Below are 13,791 nucleotides of genomic sequence, written 5' to 3'. Positions count from 1 at the left end.
GAACGAATAATTCTAAATGGCACGCATTTTATCTGATTTGATAAAAATTATGTCAGATGTCTGTGATGATCAGGATCTTCAGTGAGTATTTAGGAAGGATCAGAAATGTTCGGCTGTCAGATCATATGGATCCAAAATATTGAAGTAAGAGAAGACTGACTTTTTACTGACAACTTATAAGTTCTCAAATATCATCAAAAATAATACATTTTTCCATAATCGAATGTAACCACACTAATGATGTATCACGAAGATTTATTATACAGATCCTTACTTGATTGAAATAATATTTCATCATTTCTTTTCCGTATATCTACAGTGAGTTAATTCAAACTCAAATCTTTTCATATGCTATTCTCGTTTTTACTTGTTGGTTGCGATTCTGTGAAAACGTGTTAACTACAAATATATTTTTTTCCCAATTGCACTTCACATGCTTGAATTTTTTCAAAACTATTTATGTTTGAGAATTATTGTACTTTGATGAAATATATACCTAGATACGGGTTTTTTGTATGTGCCGAAATACAGATTCAAATGTTTTTTTCTCAAGCACAAACTGAAATTATTTTCTAAAATGAATGACTTAATGATATTCCGACCTATTCGAAATATTCAAACTGGGATTTACACCTGAATATTATTTGCAAGTGTTTTACATGTTGCACTGACATCTCTTAATTGAAAGTCTAAGAATGAATGTGAATAAAAAAGTAATAATGGAGTCATATCTATATTAATTTTGACTCTAATCATATTGAATATTCTGCAGTTTATTCTTTGGTAGTCTATATGCACAGGTTTATTCAAATAACTTTCAGTTTCTGAATTGATATTCTGATTCATGTTGGAATGAATATATTTTCCAAGAATTCTTTAATAAATCCATGGCATTGTAAAATATTCCTCTACCGCTCGCAAGATGGCGACTCAATGCTTATTCTTCAAAGTGTCAATTTAAAAGTTATTTTGGATTAAAATCTAAATTGCCACAGTTTTTCTGAAATGAAAGTGATATATTTGAAGACTGAATTTTAGTTCATTTAGTTTTGTACATTGAATATTTAATTTACTAGTTTTAAGTATCCATGACGTTTCAAATAAAATATCAACACTGAAAATAAAAAGCATACATAAATGAAAGACATTGCATTCACGCCAAATTGAAAACATTTCTGAAGCTTTTCATTATATGGGATAGTGTTATGAAACAAAGAAAGCTAGACAAGCATTATTCTCACAAAATTTCAAATGATACACGTGTTCTTGATATCTTATGAATAATAACGTGAACATTCGTTCAAACATTTATTTTTTGTTATTTCGAAGAAAATATAGCTAGAAAAATATTCTAAGTGATAGATTATTTCTCCCACTAATACAAAAAGTAAGGTAACGCCACCACATATCTTTCTCCATGAGTGTTGAAGTTGTTTTACGAGGCAACTGACTGCGAAATGACCCTGATTTCCTTAGAAAAAAGCAGATACACTACTTCAACATTTTTATACAAATGAATGAAAACATGAAACTTTATAGGTAATAATGGACATGGCTGGAACATTAAGTAATATTGATGCAAAAATAATTTAAAATTACACTTACAATATTCTGAGAAAATCAAGCTTTTTTTAATTGTCTTGCCACTGAGTAGTTGTCTGTCAAATTCAAAACAGTACTTTTGATTAAATAAAAATCTTATGATGAAATGAACAAGGCTTGACTCGCTTTCTGCATTTGTATTACTCAAGAAGTCAATATTATTCCGCCTGAATATATTTTCGAGCAAACATGGTCATACAAGCTACTTTGAGAAAATCACTCAGTTTCTGCTGAGTGTTTGCATGTTAGTTTACGAAAGTTTTGAAGTCGTTCAGATAAAATCACTGACCTGATTCATACTCCTCATAAAATGCAGAAAATCACTTTTATAACATCTGTTTTTGGTAAGCTGAAGATTTTGTTTTGATTGGTTTCTGGGTTTTAACCGTGGTCTTCTTTGGTTATAACCTCCAAACGGTTCAATTGCAACTGTGGCAGTCATCTTCAGTGGGATGGTCGAAATACTCTTCTTAATGTGTCAGTTGACACGTCAAGGAGAATACTTCGACCACGTCACTGAAGATGACTGTCGCAGTTGCAGTTGAAACGTTTAGAAATTATAACCAAAGAAGACCAGGGCAAAACCTGAAAACCAATCAAAACATTGACCCCAGCCGTGAAAGCCTATATTCCTGAATTAGCTAAAGATTATGTTTAATATTCCTTCACAATAATCTTTCTCTTTCAGAATTGTGAATAATGCTCCTTTCTGACAACTTCTAAACTTTACGTTTTTATATTTTTTAGATAATTGCTTGATATTTTGTAAAAAACTGAACATACGAGATACCTATTCAATATGTAAATTGTATATTAGGAATTGATCCACCTGACATAGTATATTGTTGATTTATTGCGTATAGACAAGCCTGATGTTATATATTATGGCAACAATGTAAAAAAGTCGGTGTATATCCAAATTTCATGTCAGCACTGCAGCAACAATGACATTTTGAATTCTGCAGTACTCACATTGCTTTGGTGGTCCTTCAACATTCCAGTATTCTCTAGATTTTTATTACGTTAGGAAATGTTATATAACTATATATAGGAGACGATTGAAGATCCTTTTTAGAGGTTCTAAGAACCGTAGTTTTTAGTTTCGAAGTATAATTCTAATTTTGTTGAATTCCTATTGTTTAAATAAAGGCGCCAAGAAACTATCTGTAGCTTCTTTTCAACTGATGTAGAGATTATGTTTGTTGCAAGCATATACTTCAATTTCGAATATTTGGGATGATAACAGAATTCACAAGTGTTGTAGTCATTGTTCAGTTCGAAATTGTGCTTTTCACATCTGCTTTCTGTAAGTGGTACTAGGCTGGAGTATGAATGGAGCATTTGAAGTCTGTCGTCTTGAGAAGAACAATCCTGAGTGTGAAAAAAACAACAGCAGGAATGAAAAAATTCTAAATAATAACTAATTTCCTGAATAGTATTACGATATTTGTGCAAGTTTCTTCATGGAAAAAAATGTTTGTAGCTGCTTTTCTAAATTATTCGAGCAATCATTCACATACCTTTTTTGAAATGTTATCCGTATTCAATATGGAATCAATGTGAAAATCAATGTGATGGTTTTCATTTTTGAATGTGAAACAAATCTATTCGGTACATCACTGAGTCTGGTACTCGAACAATTCCATTCCTAATATGAAACATCCATCTGAGAATGACGTTATCTAACCATAACAGGTTATGAAAGCCACATTTCTCCAACAAAGCCTAGACAGAGAACAGTTTCTCCATATACCAAAACTGTTTCAGAAATCAAATGAGTTTGACACACAAATCTGTCGTCAATATGTTCGTACATGAATTCTAATCATATTCCATTAAGTTTTGGTTGATTTGCAAAACTCTTCTGCTGTTTTCTCTATCAAACATTACCAATTAATATATCATTTTATCACCTAGATTTCAGAAACTAGTCGGAACCCAAGTTCAAAAAAGAAATTGAAAAATTTTTTTGAGTCTTAATATTTACGAGTTACCGCAGAAATTATTGACACTTTTTTCTTCTTTCTCAATAAATGTTATGATATGATCAATATAATTGATGAAAAATAATTTGCAAGATATTATGTCCAGCATATGCGGTCTCAGCCTATCTACCCATCGACATAACGCGGTCCTACCTACGACACTTTTACGGTATTGACGAGACACCAGTGTTGCCCTACGCTCCGGGAAGCACTGAATCCGTTGTGGTGAACCAGAAGTACCAAATTCATTGAAACTGTTTGTTCCTCACCCTCAAACTCATACAAGCTGATGAGCCTGATGTGGTTTTTCTCGAACATCAGAGAAAGACGATATTTGTCCAAGGAGTTTTCAGCTCCTCCTAGCGAGACGAATATCGTCTGAAGAAGGAAGAAAAAATGAAATTATATTGAGATTTTCTCTTCGAACACTACAGACTCTATCCATACCATTCTGTCGAAATGATTGTTCTGATTATTGGTTGTTAATGCTGATGCCTTCCCACGAATATAACGGGGCTTCGGGGCCCGATCAGCGTAATAATTAAATGATAATAATAATTACTTTCGGACCAAAGATCACTTACCTAACGATATGGGAAGTGGGTAATAATGCTGGTGCGCCTTCTCGAATGTGTCGGAGTTTGAGACAGGACGCGACCAGCTTACCCTCCAGTGAAAAAAATGTATTCATTCATTATATCAAAAACACAAAAACAATCATGAGAAGAACTGAAAGATGATGAATAGGCAATGTTCAACAAGAAAAGCTGTTTTTGAACCTAACTTTGAATGACAACTTACATAGGAGGAATTGAAAATTATTCCCAACTGGTGTTTGGGTATTTGAAAAAAAATTGTTCAAACAACACTCAAACATAATTATGAAAGAGAACACAGCATATTTTACATAAAGTGAGTGGGTATACTTGGAGACTGGCTGTAAATTTAATTATCTGAAAGAACAATTCGTTCAGGCCAGTTTCAAATTACCTACACTATAGGTTGATGGATTGACACCTAGCAGAAAACAACTACTCCCCTGGCTAATGCCACGAAAGCGTTGGATCATATTCGACAGGTGTCAGTGCAGGAGTTATAACTGCATATAATGTTAACGATACAACTGCCAAAATCGATTCAGAATTATTGGAACACACTTTCAGACCGATTTCGAGCTATTTGGCTACTCGTCAGTGCACGGTTAGTGCAAGGTGTTAGTTTAGATCATTTGATCTACAGCCAGTCTCCAAGTATGCCTACTCACTTCATGTGAAGTTTTCTTCCTTTCACGGGGAATTCGGCAAATTCGGAATATGCGGTTGGTAACCTCGTTCACGGGCAGATGAGGCGATGACGAACATGTTTTTTGTCGTTCTCTTCAGCCTAGTTCGAGAAATGATACTTCATGTTGATGATAGACACTACCTTACGATGACGAGTGGCTGAACAGCCCAAAGCCGGTCTGCAAGTGTGTTCCAATAACCGTTAATCGATTCGGGCAGTGAAGTATCCTGCACTGACACCTGTCGGATATAATCCAACGGCCTCCGTGGTATCAGCCAGGAGAGTAGTTGTTTTCTGATATGTGATAGGTGTCAGTCGATTAACCTACCGTGTAGGTAATTTGAGACTGACCTGAACGAACCGTTCTTTTGAAAATTTCAACACAGCATAATTTAAATAGTATAGGTACCATAAATATAGTTATGGCATTCAATTTTTTTTAAAATTTAGTCAGTTCTTTGAATCGGGCAGGCAGCGAGTTGCACAGTTAAGCTAAATTATAGGAGAAACTTCTGGTGAAAAGTACAGTGCTATGCCTAAAAATCATGAAAGTGTTTTGATTACGACTACTTTCGTATTGAAATGAAAAAACCAATTTTTCACGCATATATGAAAGTGTATTAGAATGCAATATTCCATGAGCCAGTGTGAGATGGTACATTTCTCTAATTTGTTTTAATTTCATTCAACCGGAATCGCCGGAAGATGAGCTGATGAGGTCGTAATTACGTATGCTATACAATAATGTCATGCATATTTTACGTATTCGCTGTAGATGTCTATTTTTTTGTGAGGAGGATGGTCCGTGAATAGAGTCACAGTAGACTAGTCGAGGGGAAATTAGAAAAAACTTCAATTTCTAGTTTTTTGACAACAAATGTCTGCTGGGATGAAGCTGTCTCAAAATATTGAAAAATTTTTGGCATTAATGAATAATATATTCAATAATTATGATCGTTATCGGACTGAAGGCCAAGGTTTTTGTTCTCTTGAACAAATTATATCAACTTGTTATTTCCACAACTTGTGATGCACTGTTTGAAAACTTTGGTGTAGTAATGAGTATTACTGGATTTTTTTTCCAACACCAAACCGTTATTTTAACACCTCCACACGTGTTTCGATAACCAACTGATCATCTTCAAGAGGAAGATCAAACTAATTATACTTACAAAGTATTTATACCATAGATACCTGCGTTTCAAATGTCTCAAATTAATTCCACAATATTGCCTAATCTACTAGGCAATTTACAATGTGTCCTTGTGTGATAGTCAGGTAAATCTAATAATTAAAATATAATTTTCAACAAGTTATATGGTATACTATCACGTATTGATCCACCATCGTTATTCATGATATTCATAATACACTACAAAGCCTTTTGAGAAATCTAAAAGACAAAATCGAAAATTCGGAAAACTCTGGAATTTACGAAATTAAATGTAAGGACTGCGATGCAAAATATTATGGAGAGATAAAAAAGTCTATCAGAATAAGACATGAGGAACACTTAGCACACTTAAAATATGGAAGACCTGAAAAATTAGCACTCGCCCATTATATTTTGCAACAAAACCATTCCATAGACTTCAGTTCATTAAGCTTAGTTGGACAAGTTAACAACAGACATCTAGATGCCTATGAGAGTGTAGAAATAAGTAAACATAATATCATCAATAGCAACGGTGGACCAATACCTAATAGAAGACTATATAGCTTGTTAGAATAACATTTCAATTATTAGATTCACTTGACCATTACATAAGAACATATTGTAAAATGAATTCAAGATTAGTAGATGAGAGATTAACGTGGAATTAATTTCATATAACTTGTTAAAATAATATTTGAGTCTATTACATAAGGACACATTGTAAATTGCCTAGTAGAAATATTGTGAAATTAGTTCAAGACATTTAAGACGCAGGTACATATGAGAGGTATCTATGGTATAAATAAGGATAACTTTGTAAGTATGATTAGTTTGCTCTTCCTCTTGACGATGATCACTTGGTGATCGAAACACATGTCGAGGTGTGAATCTTGTGAAACACAGCCTAACTTCTGTAACAGAGCAGTGTCAGTCAGCCAATCAGAATGGAGAAATCAAATATCGTCGGTTGAATATGTTAGATGAAATTGAACTGGGGAATGAGGGTCGAATAATAATGATAATAATAGTGATGAAAGATAAAACAATAAAACTTTGAGAATAACGTAGTCAGCGTGGTAAAAAATGAGTGATGATTCGTTAAAATGAATTAGTTGTTATAAAAAAATGGCGCAACAGTCAGAAGGGCACTAAGTTGTATATTCGCTTATAATGATCGGATCGTGACGTATAGCACGTCAAATGAAAAAAGAAGTTGTGCAGAATTCATCGACAGAGAAGAAACGCAGACAGCGCAACATGTCAGAAGGGCGCTAAGCCACAATTTCGTTAATGATAGTTGAATCTCAACGTGCAGCACATCAAATGAAGGGGAAACGAATGCAGAATTTATCGACAGAGAAAAATCAAAGATGACGTAACATGTCAGAAGTGCACTAACCCGCATCTTCGTAAAGAATATTCAGATCGTCATGTACAGCACCTCAAATGGAATGGAAACGAATTCACAACTCATCGACAAAAAAACAAAGATGGCGCAACATGTCAGAAGTGCACTAACGCACATCTTCGTTAATAATATTTCGATCGTGATGTATAGCACGCCAAATGAAAGGGATTGCAATGCAAAATGCAGAATGATGAAGAGTTGAACTTTCAAATTTTTTCTTAAATCTGATTCATTGTTGATATATCACTTTCGCGCTTCCAACATTCAATTTTATGAAACCGGCAACGCTACAATACCTCATGGAAAACTATTTATTTTACAGCCGACAACACCAAATCGACCATGCTGGCATTGACGGCGTATCACCTCGATACCATCTCCATCCATTCTTTCTCAAAACTAAGGATATTCTCCTATCTTCTTCAAGGAAATGACGTTACAATTCTCTTAAAATTTTACGGAAATGAAAAAATGCAATAAAATATATCGAATAAGTCAATTTCACTCCCGACAAAATAACCGCTATGAATATTAACAATTCGCACTTACTTTCAACATCTTACGTTGGTGTCGAGGCTAAGGACAAAGCCTATCACGCTGACGTCCTGGATTCGATTCTTATACAGATAAACTTTTTCCCTTGTCACATACCACGTGACTGGTACATGACAAGGGGAACCGAGGGGTGAGGAGGAGTCCCATGGGGTCCACGCTCTTTGAATCTCTACGATACTCATTCCATCCTGCATTGATTACGTCACACGTTTCCTTCTTCCACTCACTAAAGTCTCTCTCTGAAACACTTACCAGCGACACGCGACCTTGAGGTGTGCTCGTACCCGCCTTGCTCCTCTACTAGGATTTGAATTTCCCGCTGTATATCCGGTAGCTTCTGATTGGTTGACTGGATGACGACAAATGTGGCGTGGGATCTGAAAGTCTAAGGCCCAATTCACATAGAATGGACGTCTGGCAGAGAAGAGGGGCGGACCTTTGTCCCTACCGTGTGAACTAGGCCTGAGGTTCAAAAAACGCCAGAATCGATCTACTCAAATTTGCACGTGTTTTTCAAAAAGTGTCGAGCCAGAACTCTTACAGCCATATTACTGAGAGTAAGATCCATGAACAAATATGACAATCTCAAACACGGACTACGATTCCAAGAATTGCATTTACCAGATACCCTGCGAGTGCGGTGAATCATACATCGGTGAAACTAAGAGACCATTGAAAGTTCGCATTGCTGAGCACAAGAAAGTCACACAGCGAGGAGAAACCAGCAAATCCGAAATAGCAGAGCATGTTTGGACTCATCAACATAATATCAAGTGGGCTCAAGCTGAAATCATCCACAAAGAGGAACATTGGTTTAGGAAAAAATTCAAAGCCGCGTATATGTTATCCAACAACGCATTTAGTCAAGCTAGCATAGAGAAACGTAACACATGGAAATCTCTAATCAAGCAAAAAACTACCAACTCCCGCCAAATGGTCATCTCCCGCTAAAACCAATGAGGCGGAGATAGGGAAGAGGGGATAGGTGAAAGCACTCGAATGACCTATAAATAGTCAGATCTCGGAGAAATGAGTCCAGTTATCACCCGAAAACGATAATAGGTTTGGAATCATTCAATTTTAATTTTTTTTTTGTTTATAATAATTTTTAATTTTCAGTTTTCAATAATATTTCAATTTTTTATTTTTCTGGCTGTCGTTTGTTTTATGTTATTTCTTTGTAATTTCAGTTTCTTTGTTCAATGAAATTGTTATGTTCGGTTAATTTTTTCAATATTTTTTCAGGAATTTCAAATCAATTTATATTATATTAGACAATGGAAGTCCGAACTGATGAAATACACCACGAATATTGTCAACCACCTTCAAACAAATGACAATCTCAAAATGAAAATCGCAGTCTTGGTCAACAAACTCAACCTTTGGAAGGAGAACAAGATATTCATTCTTCGGAACATGAATTCTATCCAAGATTCGTCAATCTGTCAAATAGTAAGTTCACCAAAGACGAAAGAGAAGTATTGGAGGAAGGCCCCAGGTTCACTCCTCTAATTAGTAATAACTTCAATAGAACCAAAGAAATCATAGGAGAGCAAACGAATGTAATCATTTCGAACAACCTCAATATCATTGATAATCCAACATTACAGAAACACAAGCTGATAACTATGATAAAGAAAGCAAAAGATCCACCTACAAATAATAAAGTCATGAAAAGAAGAACTAATTTTCACCAGAGTAGACACAGGTAACAGAATAGTATATCTGAGTAAACAACAATACGATTCAAAAATGCGAGAAATAATAGAACAATTAGACACCACAATGTTGAAAAAAGACCCCACAAATCCCTTCACACTGCAACTGAAGAGAAATCTTGAATATTCTACGTTCTTTGTCCCCACATCATGGGACAAGAAGAAGACTACCTGCATGAACCCCCATCCACCTGAGACATATGGACTCATTAAACTACACCAAGAAGGTAACCCAGCCAGACCGGTAGTTTCATATACCAATACTACTAATTATAAGCTGTCGAAACATTTGAATTGCAAATTCAGGGAGATCACTAATTTCAAACCTTTTCACACCATTTTAAATTCAATATAAAAATTAAAGTTAACATTAAATTAGTATCGTTTGACATCAAGTAAATGTTTTCAAATATTCCAACAGATGAATGCCTTCCCCTGATACTAACCCATATGTCAACAGCGAACTCTGAACTGTTCAACACGTGTTTGAAACAAAACTATTTTAAATTCAATAATACCTTTTATATAAAAAATTCAGGCCTACCGATAGGATCCCTGTTACTAACGAATATATTCCTAAATAATTTAGAGAATAATCTCATTTTGAACGACTCGTTTCCCATAAACATATTATGGTCTGGTTTAGACATGTAGATGACATATCAGTAGGCTTCGATGGTTCAACGAGACAAATAATGCATTACTTGAAATTCCTCAATAGTCTAAACAATGAAATAAAATTCACCGTAGAGATAGAAGTGAACAATGAGATACATTTTTTAGACCTGACAATATCCAAAAACAATGATAAATTCGACTTTAACATTTTCCGAAGAAACAATTCACAGATTACACAATATCTACCTTTTGACTGTTTCAATCCGATTTCACGGAAATTATCTGCATTCAGGTCACTAATACATATGGCTTTCACAATACCCCTTCCTAATTAAAACCTCCAAAGTGAAATCGCAATAATTTAACAAATAGCAGTTAATAACAAAATAGGTACCTATTACTCTAGTTAACAACATTATGGATTCGTCAATTACGTCAGAAGTGTATACTTGGTTTCGGACGAGAATATGCTTCGTGAAAATTCTCATGATTCTGATTAAGATACATTAAACATCCCTGCCTTCTCTAAAATCGATATCATTACTGCTTCAAAAAAATTAAGAAATAAACTCACCGCAGGCGTTGACAATGTTCCTAGTCTTGTGATAAAGGACTGTATCGACGTTCTCTCTATACCTCTAATAGGCATATTCAACTCAATTTCATCAACTTGTGCTTTCCCTGAGCAGTGGAAAACGGCTCGAATTTGTCCGATATTGAAAAAAGGCGACTCTAGCGATATTACAAACTACAGGATAATTTCAATTTTATGTAACTTTCCTAAACTCTCCTAGAAATGTGTGCAAAATATTATATACTCCCATATCCAAAAAGTTATTTCTCCTACTCAGCATGGTTTCGTACAACAAAGATCATGTATGACAAATCTTGCATATTCAAATCAATATCTCTGTATTTACCTGGACAAGCAAAAACAAGTCGATGTTGTTCATTTAAACTTTCAAGTAGCCTTTGATCAAATATACCATTACGTTCTTCTCAGCAAATTGACAAAATTGGGACTCTCTGACCAACTGCTTACTCTAATTGAATCATATCTAGTTAACAGAAAACAATTCGTCGAATATGAATCTTTCAAATCGGCCGAGTAACTAGTTGCATCTGGGGTACCAAAAGGTTCTAATCTTGGACCTCTCTTATTTTTAATTTCCTTTAATGACTTGGCAACCTCTTCGAATATTTCTAGCCAACTATTTGCAGACGACCTGAAACTATATTATGAAATCGACGACATTACTGACTGCCAACGTGTACAACATGAATTACATGTAATCAAACTTTGGTGTAATAATAATCGTCTACAACTCAACGTATCCAAATGTAAAATAAAATCATTTATAACAAAAAAGCGAACCTTAATGTACGATTATTCAATCAACAAATTTACAGTCAACCGCGTACATGAGATAAAAGATCTTGGTATAACATACAGTAAATTAACATTTACAACACATATAAGAAATATGACTGCTGATGCAATTAGGATGCTTGGATTCATTTACAGAAATGGTAAGAACTTCAAAAGTATTTCCACCTTAAAATTGCTATATTTTGCGTATGTCAGATCTAAATTAGAGTATGGCTCTTTGTTATGGAATCCGGTTTACGACTACCAAAAAACATCAATTGAGGGCGTACAAAAGAAGTTCCTAAAATACTTATGTCTAAAAGTTGATGGTCAATACCCCACGAGAGGCATCGATCATAATATTTTGTTGGCACGATTTGATATGACATCTTTGGAAATTAGGAGAGTTATCCTTGGTATAAAATTCCTGCATAAATAACTCAACAAACAATATTGACAGTACGGTCCTTTTACCCGAGATAGATTTCTTAGTACCAAGAAGTGAAGGTCGACACAATCTGAAATTCTATTGCGAAGCATCACGCACAAATATGCTACGATCACCATTGAATTGTATGTGCAGTAGCTTCAATAAAATCTGTGAACACTGCGATATTCATTTCGACTCTCTGAATGCCTTGGTATCTTGTATCCACAATCACTTTTTTAATAATACTATAAATAACTTTCGTGTCAGTACTGTTACAATGCATGATTTGTAACTTTTTGTGTTATATACTCAATTTCTCATTCCTCTTTGAAATTGTACTTATACGAATATTTTATATATACTTTGTTTTAGCATTTACTTTTATATATTTCTACATTCACTTATTTTTAATATTCATTCTATATATACTCTGTAATAATAGTAACTGGGAACTCATGTTGGAAATGAATCGATTTTTTTTATTATAACGATATATCAACAAAAATCAGGAATGTGGTGAATGACCCGCCACATATACAGGCCAAACTGGTAGAAATGTTGATATAAGGTACCATGAACATGTCATTTCGAATAAAAAATCATTAATGTACGAACATCTTCAAAATTCGAAACATGAAATAGATAGATTATTTAAAAATCCTCCACATAGGCGAAAAAGGGAAAATGATGAATCTGTGAAAATAAACAAGTAAAAGAAATTTCCCAATTCTGTTATCCTCAACGAGCAATTTGACTAAACAATAGTCCTCTTCTGGAAACACCTCCATGATATGGGGCTAGTGGATATACCTTTATGCAGGATGTGTGAACAGGAAGATGACACTGTCAGGCATGTTCTGTGCGAGTGCCCGGAGTAATCGTCAATAGGAGAGTGTGTGTTCGGCGAGTCTTGGCCTACACCTGCCGATATAAAGGAGATGTCCCCCAGCGACCTGTCCACCTTCCTGGAAAGAACAGGATGGACGATGACCTAGGAGGACAACTCCTCGGGAGAATGTACAATGGGTCACATGTGTCCTAAGTGCTGTGGGCTTACACTCCCCCTCCCTATTCTGCAGATACAGATAGTCCTCTCCTGAACGTATAACCCAGTTCTCAAAACCTACATTATATCAAAAGTTTTGTTTTTGTTATTTCCATCGATATTCTAGGCATAGAAAATGTGGGTACCAAATTATTTATGATAAGATAGGCAATGTAGGTAAAAGTTATTCAGATTTGATTGTGATCTAGTTAGTTTTAAAAATGGTGTTATGACCTAAACTATTCAACAAATATAGAACTATAGTTGAAAATAGATAAAAGTGTGTTTTTATAGTTTTTATAGTGTATCTTCAGATAAAAAAAATCGCTCATCGAATGTACGTACAGCTTGTCAAATGCAGAAAAACTTTTTGAATTCCGTTATGGTCCCGCCAACTAGATGTGCGTTCGTTAGAAGACTATGAGATCGAAAGAAAGAGAGTCTCTTCCTAGATTTGACAAGCTGTGGCCCGAGAAATTTGAACATTCGCTTCATTTTTTAAACAGTCCACGTAATGAATTCAATGTTTCCTTGCTTCCTGAAACATTTCATGTTCATCAACATAATTGTATAAATAGATTTGCAGTAATAACACAAATATTTTTTTAAGTATATGCAATC

This window comes from Leptinotarsa decemlineata, unplaced genomic scaffold (genome assembly GCF_025532065.1).
Source record: "Leptinotarsa decemlineata unplaced genomic scaffold, Ldec_3_MD MMD2_tig00078422_RagTag_RagTag, whole genome shotgun sequence".
In the NCBI taxonomy this organism is placed as follows: domain Eukaryota; kingdom Metazoa; phylum Arthropoda; class Insecta; order Coleoptera; family Chrysomelidae; genus Leptinotarsa; species Leptinotarsa decemlineata.
This window is presented reverse-complemented; position numbering follows the sequence as displayed.